The following is a 9,505-nucleotide window of genomic DNA, read 5'->3' as shown; positions in this document are numbered from 1 at the left end:
AAACTAACCTTGTGCACAAGCAAAATATCCTCAAGGTTTCCTTTTCTGTCGTCGCGTTTGGCAACACGCAAGAGCCTTCCTACCTGTGTCTCTTTCTTCTGTGAAGTATTATCATCTTTCTTCTCAAGGAGCCTCTCTGCTTCTCCAGGCCAGAAATCATTCTCACAATATGGCAAGCATGCTGCTGAAATATTGGCCTTGCACTCATTTGTAGGCTGAAGGAAGAAGTCAGAGAGTGTATTACGCTCCACAACAACGCCCTCCTTAACAGCCTTCTTGATCAAGTTCTGGTACCTAAAATTATAAATAAAACTGACAAATTAAAGCCCATATAGAATAAAAGTTTTAATTCCTCAATATCATGTTAGAAAGACAAACCAGCTTCGAAGCTTGTCAGACTTGGGCATCTTTTGTACTGTTGGATGACAATATAAAACATAATCATCACGCTTCGTAGATGGGCAAGCCCATATGGAACAGCTTACAAATCCTCGTTTCTTGCAGTAGTCCAGATAACCAATCTACAATAAGCAATTAAGCATTGGAATGATTAGATTCTACAAACATAAACTCATTTGCGCAAGCAAAGACAAAAATATGTTTGATGATTTGGAATTCTCATACCAAAATTTCATGATACACAAAGGTACGAAGAGCTTCTCCACTTGCAGATTTGATTTCAGGCCGGAAATATTTGACAGAATCGATATATGCAAGATAAACATGTCTTTGATTTGGTGATGGGCAAGCTGAACCATACTCTTGTACATACATGGCGAACAGGCAAACATCCACACCTTCAATCTTTTGAAACAAGAGAATGGCCTGTATAAAACACAGAAATTAGTACAAGATAGCTATAATTATCTACTAGACATTGAAAAATGGGATATTGGTTAATCAGTCAACCATCATGTACCTTCGATTTGTATGGAAATTCCCCAGGATACTTTTCTTGTTTAAAAAAATCACGAAAACGTGGTTGGACTTGTAGTATTCTTTCAGCTGAAGAAAACTACTCTAACTGTAAGACCTTTCACACCTGGTACCTAAAATTGGAGCACAGAAGACAAGTAAATAAACCTTCCGTGGAGTTGACATCAGTTTACAATGCAGTTCCTATAGACTGAAGCAAACAAAATTAGAACCAACATAGACAGTCTGACTATTCTAAGAACACGTGTGTAGTCTTATTTGAATAAGCATTAATGATCATAATATTTTTTCCCAAAATTCTAACCTTCCCAGGTTTGGATAGGATTGTAACAAGACCTGGATAGCTACATGAATTTAGTGGGTTAAAAACTACATGGACTCTTGTGTGTTGACCATCCTTTCTTGATGTCCAAAGAAATGCAATGCGAGCAAAACAGACTCAATAATACTAAAAGTCAAAAAGAAAAAATGTGTAAAGCAGACTATTGTTATGTATAATAAACTTAATAGAATTCTGATGCATCATCAAAGCCAATTAAATGTGCATCACCAATGCCACGGACAAGCTACAGATTACCAACAAAATTGTGTAATTATATAAAGAAACAAATGAAATGGATTTTGAGTGCAGACGTGTTTTCAGTACTGATTACTTGGATCAACATCGAACGTCTTATAGTTAAAAAAAGGATTAACACTTTTATGTGATCAACAAGAGAACACAAAAGGCCCAGTAGAAACACAAGGATATAGAAAATGGGAATAGGAATAAGATTTATATGGGGATTTAACATGACTAGACACTACAAGTAGCAGGTATGAATGAGCAACCTTAATAATTTCTTATTGTCATTAGTGTGTATGATAAATACCTCTTCAGCAACTTTTTCCAGAGGCGCTCGCCCTCTGTTGCCTGTCCTGCTCAAGCCTCTCTGAAAGCCTTTGCTCCAATATGATCACTTAGCTTAGTTCTTGGAACTCCAGTGCCCCAAGAACAGTGGATGACTCCAGTGCCTGAATATCTCCGCTATCCTTTTCATTCAAAAACATTTTGCGCAAGTATACTCAGCCTTTGCCCCTTCACACTTTCTGTTAAAAAGAGCACAGATTTCATGCTGCCAAGCTTTGCACTTGTCGCCACTGTACCCACTGAAAAATGCAAGCAAAGAAAAAGATGAGAATTTAATAGACATAAGGATAACCTGACATATGAAAAGAACATTACCCACTCAGCCTCAGCATCTGTTTCTGCATAATTAAATTTCTTCTGATATTTAGCTCGTGAACTGCTAAGATGGTGGCATTTGCTACATATAGAAGTTTTCTCACTTCCATTTTCAACTTCAACATAATAGCACCCTGCAAGAATTTATAATTTTGAACAGAGAGCACAGAATCGTGGAGGAGGTTCGAAAAGAAGCCTCTCCATCCCACACAAACTGCATGTATTCTGATCAGGCAATCCATCAATTGATGGGAATTCTTGATGTTGTCACTTTGCTCTGAAAAAAACAAGGAAATTATGTAAAATACTAAATGATACAATTGATCCAATCTGACTGGAAGAAAATTTATATTCTTAACCAATGGATAGATCATACACAAGATTCTGGTTTGATCTTGTAGCATCAAGTACTATGCCGCCAAGCAGTAAGACAGTTATATAATAGCCATGAGTATGATAGACAGTCATATAATAGCCATTGAGTGTTGATTATCATACAACTATCTGACTGCTTGGCGGTAATACATATGTTGGTTCTACAGGATCAAACAAAGTCACAGAAAATACAGGAGTTTGAAAGGGTTATCCACTCACCAGACAAGTATGCTGGTTTATTAGACTACCATGTGATCTCTAAGCTCCTCAGCAGTTAATGCATAAAGTATAGAAGCCCCTCTCTTTCGCCTTGAACTTAAATGGACCCCTCTTGGTGTCTGATCCAATGCAACAGTCTTAGCCTCTTTCATCTCAATGTCACCCCTTTGCACAGTACAATTCCTCTTCCCTTAACAATCTCCGTGTTAGGTGCATCTTCACTACCTTGTTCAAGCGTATTATATGCTGTCAGCATTAATGTCTCCCGATGAACTGCAAGGTGAATTTTGCAGGTAATTCTGTGATTTTGATTGTACTGTTTCACCACCAGATACATGATTCTCATTCATAACAGGTTTTTGCTCCTTTGGACTCTCTACTTGATTGACATGACAAGAGTGGGAGCATCAGCCTTCAGGCGTTTTTTGCTGGACGCTTGCAGAAGATTCGTCTGAAATAGGTGAAGTTGGCTTTGATACTGTGCTATTTGATGTCTGTTCAGATCTCTCAAACAATTTCTCTCTCAGGGTCACAAGGATCACAATCAGAACATGAAGCACTGATTACTGAGCATTGGGTGTGCTTAAATTTGAGTATATCTCCCTGCACGAATCTCTAGAGTCCAAGGCGTTGCCAATAGTTTTCTTTCATTTCCCATGAATGTGTCAGGTCCACATTCTTCTTTGAAATAGATTTCATTGCTTTGAGTTGTTCCTATGTGAGTGAACTGCCTTTCTCTGGCTGGGTGGCTCCATGCACCATCTAACTCTTTCTCATATTCTCTGTATTGTTGAAACAATTGTCCTTCACCGGTAAAGAGTTTTTGCCCACTTGCCTTTAGAGATAGAGTCCATTGATGATCTATCATTGCACCCGAACTTGTGGTTGGATCACACACGGCTGATAAAGGACTGGAACCCCAGACATAGACGGTTGTGGACTATTCAACACGATAAGCATCACCTGGCAAAATTTGCTCATACCATTTTAATGAGATGACCAGAACAAATTTGTGAAGTACAATGGTCATTTCTAATCATCAATATGTAAGGCAAGGGATGTGAACAATTTACCTGGAAAATGGTCCTTTAAATAGCCATTTTGCAATCCAGCACTATCAATCCCACCAAGGCCTGAAATACAGTTAGGAAGTCTGACAAGATGGAGCAACTACGGTGCTCATAAAGCTTTCAGGCCTTGCAACTAGAGCTAAATTAGCAGCGGCCATGTTGTGATTCTGTGGTACATATCCTGCCAAAATATAGCCAACGAATAATGATAAATTTAAAGGTATGTTGAGAGATAAAAAGTAGAGCACAATCATCCCAACTTTACTCTGAGAAGTGAACACAGTATGTGGAGGTACATCTCCTGAATTGTGCAGGCAAATTAGTAAAAGTAGGGGCAACTCTATTATGATAGACACTAGAGTCTGTCATCTGTATCCCAGGCAGCTGCCCGCAAATCTTTTGTTGATGGAACTGCTGAAGATATCCATGGATCTCTTTGGTTTCTATACGGAAAAGATCTGAGCAATCATTCACCCTGCCCTCTACTGTGTCAAGATCCATGTAAAAATGGAGCTGATATAGAAAATGGGTAGATGTTAGCAAGGCATCATAAACTAGTAAGATTATTTAGTTATTGAGGTTACGTAACTAAGATATGAAGATACAACAGAAAAAAAAAAGGACACAAGGTACAACAATAGCTAAATTATTATCACTCAGCATGGGTCCAAACATGCACTGTTATTTTTAAGGTATAATAAGTCAAGGGTAATTATCCGTAAGCTCCTAGTCTAGGGTTTCCCTCTTATGTCTCTCATGTACTCTATATATAGTCGCCATTAGGCCTCAATACTATCAATCCAATTAAGTCTCCCTTATTTTGTAACATGGTATTGCAGCTCTAAGTTTTAGATCCAGCCACCATCCTCGTCTCCACTGCGCTACACCTGGGAGGATCATCTCTACTCCAGGGGCAGCTTTGTAGATTTTTTTAGGATGTAATTCAAGAGCAAGATTTTCAGACCTAAATAAAAGATACTAGCGTGCTATATAATGTATTATGGTTGCATGGCAGAATGAAGAAACACACCTGTGAAGCATTTTTGTAGAGCATGTTGTCAATGATTCTTGAAGCTTTCAGACATGAATCTGGGCACAAGTTAATACAAATTGTTCCATCTTTCTCAGGCATGCTTCACTGGATAGATAGAAGAAAAGAAACATCAGAATATACAATGTGAAAAAGGAAACAAAGGCAAAGGAAAGAAAAGAATGAATCCACTATCTCCATTTAAACCACTCTTTAGTATTCCTCAAGAAATTTCAAACCACTGGCTTATGCAGGAAAAGGTGTACACTAAAGATAGATAAAATGACTAGTACTCAAATGGGAAGCATTATATATAACTAAAAAAATTGTTTATCTGGGCTGGGAAATCAAGTAAAATTGCAAAACCAATAAAAACAAGTAAAATCTGCACCTAGATGCTCATGAATACAGTGCAACACCGTATACTGAGGTATAAGACTAACTATGCTGTATCAGCAAAATACAAATAAAATGAAGAATTCAGCCTTGTAAGATGTAACAATTCAATATTGAAAGCATATATACAAGTAATGGCGCAGGCTACCTAGGTGAAACACAGGGGAATTACACAGAAACAAAGTCTTGGTTGTAACTATCAGATATTTTCATACAATTTTTTTTTTTTTTTTGCAGAATTGTGTGCCCACATGAGAAAATGCACCATACGATCTTCTGAGCTACACAAAGAATGGATGATTCTGATAATAGGTAAGTACGAATTGAGAATATTGGTCCGTGTATTTCAAGTGGGGGATGGGATTGCCAAATTTTAAATCATACGGCCAACAATACATTCATGTGAATAAATGAAACTCACTGCATTTACGTTCATGGAACCATAGAACAACGCAAGCTACGTAGACAAATATGAACATCAATATATTAGCAAGCATGAAGATCAACATTCCAATAACTAAAATGCAGTGAAGTAGCTGGGTGAACTGCTAGCATGTATCAGTTAGTGACATGATTTCTGCTCACAACAAGCGCACAGCAGCAGTAACTAACAGCAACAACAAATTTGCAAGTCAAAAACTAGTATCGATGCTGGTGGTTTCCAAACTTACATTTTTTTGAATAATGATGGCGCGAATCGGAGAGGTATCCTGGTTCATGTTATCCAGATGAAGCATTTCAAGATCCTCCGGCGACATCTGTTGCTGGAATAGGAAAGCTGCTCGGTGTGTAGGCCATAACTTTCCCTTGCAGGGTTTGAGTCATCATGCTTGTGGCCATTCACACTGAAATGCAGATTATTACCAAGTCATCAAGAGCTCGACAAGCAGCTGCAAGCACAAGATGACGATTGTACCACCTAAAGCAAAGCACAGCAGCACACAGGAAGCCATACTAGAAATAGAATGTATACAGTCCACCGTAATGCAGGATGAGGACAAGTCACAGGTCAGTATATCGCTGAGGACAAGTCACAGGTCAGTCTATCGCTGAGGACAAGTCACAGGTCAGTATATCGCTAACGCAAAGCAAAGCATCACAAAAGAAGTCATATACTAGAATTAGAAAAGAAAGTACAGTCACTGGGAAGCAATGCGCCTAAAAAGGTAAAAAGACCGACCGTTCTCTGAGCAGACGCTAGCGCTAAAAATATATCCCACATTTTGGAAGTAGCAGAACATGAAACGCACCAGTAACCGACGGCCACATTGATTCTTTTTAGTCGTATACGGCTCAAGTACTAGACATTGTCACCAGATTGGCCAAACAGGAAGCCACAAGCGTAACGGCACGATTACTAGCAAAGCGACAACATAAGGATTGCATGCCGCATTCATCACTAAACCTCAAATCTACTGCTATAGACACAATTCTTTTATTTTCTTTTTTATACTAGTCGTCAAAGGATATCAGAAATTACAATAATTAATTAAAAGACTAAAGACCACACTGCAGTGTCAGACGAAGCACGCATGGCAAGAGCACGGGCCATACATCGCGCACCCACGCCCACAACGGATATAAAAAACTGAAGAACCCAGAAAAACCCTAACCCTAGGGGAAGCCGTACGTCGCCGGGACTCCTGCAGCTAGTGCCAGCAGATCGGATCTGACCGAGCCCTACGTGGGACGGGGCGGGCGGGGGCGTTACCTAAATCTCCCCTGCGGCTGATAGAGCCGCGGGGGACGTCGTCACCGGGGTCGGCGGGCGGGCGGGGGGCTCCGGGCGCTCCTGGCCTCGCCGGCGGCAAGGCTAGGGTTAGGGTTTGGGCGGCGGCGAGGCACGGGAACGAGGCGGTCAGACGGACGGGGACGATGCGGAGGGATAGCGGAAATAAGTCAAGGCCGTGGGGCCACTCCGCGGGTCCAGTTCGGATCATACCCGACTTGGAGAGTCGTTTGCTTTGCTAGACGATTGAGTAAGGGGGCGGGCAGAAAAACGATCCGGGGGCCGGGCCCCGTTGTCTGTTGGGCTACGGGTTGGGGCGACACGTGGGCTTGCGGACTCGGCGGCAGGCCGAAGAGAGGATGCTGAAGGCCCATGGATCCATCCGGGCATCCGGCCCGGCATGTCCGCGGCGCGGATCGAATCTGTTCTCCGCTGCTGGTCATGGGCTTGGCTGGCTGCGAGATCCTTCGAGAAGAAGGCGACGGCGGACGGCCGGCCGCCCGGCCGAACGGCACGACCCTGCACCACGGCGGCTACAGCTGGATTTAGAATTTAGAATTTAGAATCGCCGCGCCGCGCCACAGCGCACGTTTACGCTGCGATGGTGACAGCGGACCGGAGTGGAAGGTTTATCAGCAGCGAGCGAGGTTACACGCACACGCTTTCCTCCCCTTTGGAGGGGTCGCCGGTCGCCGGCACGGGCCATCCGGGAAGCACGCGGTGACAACCGACACGGCGACACGTCGTCGCGATAAGAACGACGAGGACGAGGGCCGCGGCATCCGGCATGGCACGCCGCACGCACGCGCCTAAGTCCTCACAGGCTGGCAGCTGACGAGCCGGGCCCCCCCGGTCCGCCAGCGACCCGGCGAGCTGAGGCGAAACCGCGGGCACGCCTACCGTTTCGCGGCCGCTGTCGTGGCCGGCCGTGCGGGGCCGTGCCCGTGCCGCGCCATCGACGTCCAGAAGGCCTGATCCGTTCGGGCTTCGGCGCGCGGCATCTATATAAGCACAGGCCATCAAGGACCCCTGACAGACACGGCAACCAACAACTCATCCACATCCAGGCTTCTTGTTTCTCTCACACACACTGTCACACGCACGGCACATAGTCCCACAACACACAACTGAGAATTTCAGCTCAGCTCTGAGCTGCTCTGCGTCGGATCCAAGCAAGCATCTGCATCTCCATGGCTTCGACGACGGCGTCCAACCTGGCCGGCGCGTGGTTCGGCGAGGCTCCGCAGGCGGCGCTGCAGGGGACGTGGCAGGCGGCGGCCGCCACCCCCACGGGCTCGGCGAGGACCCGCGGCCGGCGCGCCAGCTCCAGCAGCAGAAGCCGGGGCGAGGCGACAGCAACAAGGCGGTGTGCGAGGAGACGCGCGGCCGCCGGGAGGGACAAGCAGGGAGGGGGACGTCGCGAGGTGTCGCGGCGCCATGTCCGACACCACGCTCTACCTGCTCCTCGACCGGTTCGCGCCAAGCTGAGCTGATGCGGACCCCTTGGTCGCCCGTCGTGTCGGTCGTGTCCGACGGCGCGTGCTGTACTACTACTGTACACGCGGAATAACTGCATGCGCGCCATGGTTTTGTGTAAGGGTGTGTTTGTTTATGAAAATTTTAGTCCCTGTCTCATCATGATGTTTGACATATGCATGAAGTATTAAATATAGACAAAAAAAATAACTAATTGTATAGATTGTGGCTAATTTGCGAGACGAATTTTTTAAGCCTAATTAGTCCATGATTTGACAATGTGGTGCTACAGTAAATATGTGTTAATGGCGATTAATTAGGCTTAATAAATTCGTCTCGTAAATTAGTCTCCATCTATGTAAGTAGTTTTATAATTAACTTATATTTAGTTCTCCTAAATAGTATTCGAACGTACGATGTGACATGGACTAGAATTTAGTCTATGCAACCAAACACCCCCTAAATGTTGTAAATTGCAATGCCATGTTTCTGATTGCTCACTTTCCCGGTTCTTTCGCTCCATGAGCAAAGGCACGAGTGTGAACTGGACATGCACGCGGAGCAATGCACCAGTCAGAGGTGAAGTTCTGTCAAAATGCAATTCGAATTTTTACAGTTGACGGAACCCAAAACATAATAAAGCATACAGTAACATCCACAAAAATTCAAATCCGAAATCAATTGTCAATTTCGAGGAACAGTCTGCTAAAGAGAGCCATCTGACCACTAGGCTGCGTCCGCTGACAAACCTAACATCCACAGAAATTCCAATCCGAAATCAATGCTCAGTTTCGAGGAACAATCTGCTAAAGAGAGGCCCTGTTTAGTTCCACCCAAAACGTCAAATTTTTCAAGATTCCCCGTCACATCGAATCTTTGGACGCATGCATGAAGCATTAAATATAAATAAAAAATAAAACTAATTACACAGTTTAGACGAAATCCACGAGACGAATCTTTTAAGCCTAATTAGACTATGATTGGACACTATTTGTCAAATAACAACGAAACTGCTACAGTAGCATTTCGCCAAAAATTTCGCGAACTAA

General features: G+C 43.6%; 2 pseudogenes; one reads left to right on the top strand and one right to left on the bottom strand.

Annotated features, from left to right (window-relative positions):
• The window catches only part of LOC136503637 (probable histone acetyltransferase HAC-like 3), a 6,378-nt pseudogene extending 299 nt beyond the window's left edge, over nucleotides 1–6,079 (bottom strand).
• Nucleotides 6,080–7,863: 1,784 nt separating this feature from the next.
• On the top strand, nucleotides 7,864–8,585 carry LOC136506085 (uncharacterized; annotated as a pseudogene).
• Nucleotides 8,586–9,505: the final 920 nt, after the last annotated feature.

The sequence above is a fragment of the Miscanthus floridulus genome, chromosome 14 (genome assembly GCF_019320115.1).
Source record: "Miscanthus floridulus cultivar M001 chromosome 14, ASM1932011v1, whole genome shotgun sequence".
Lineage (NCBI taxonomy): Eukaryota > Viridiplantae > Streptophyta > Magnoliopsida > Poales > Poaceae > Miscanthus > Miscanthus floridulus.
The sequence above is the reverse complement of the archived record's forward strand: the minus strand, read 5'-3'. Positions and strand labels throughout refer to the sequence as shown.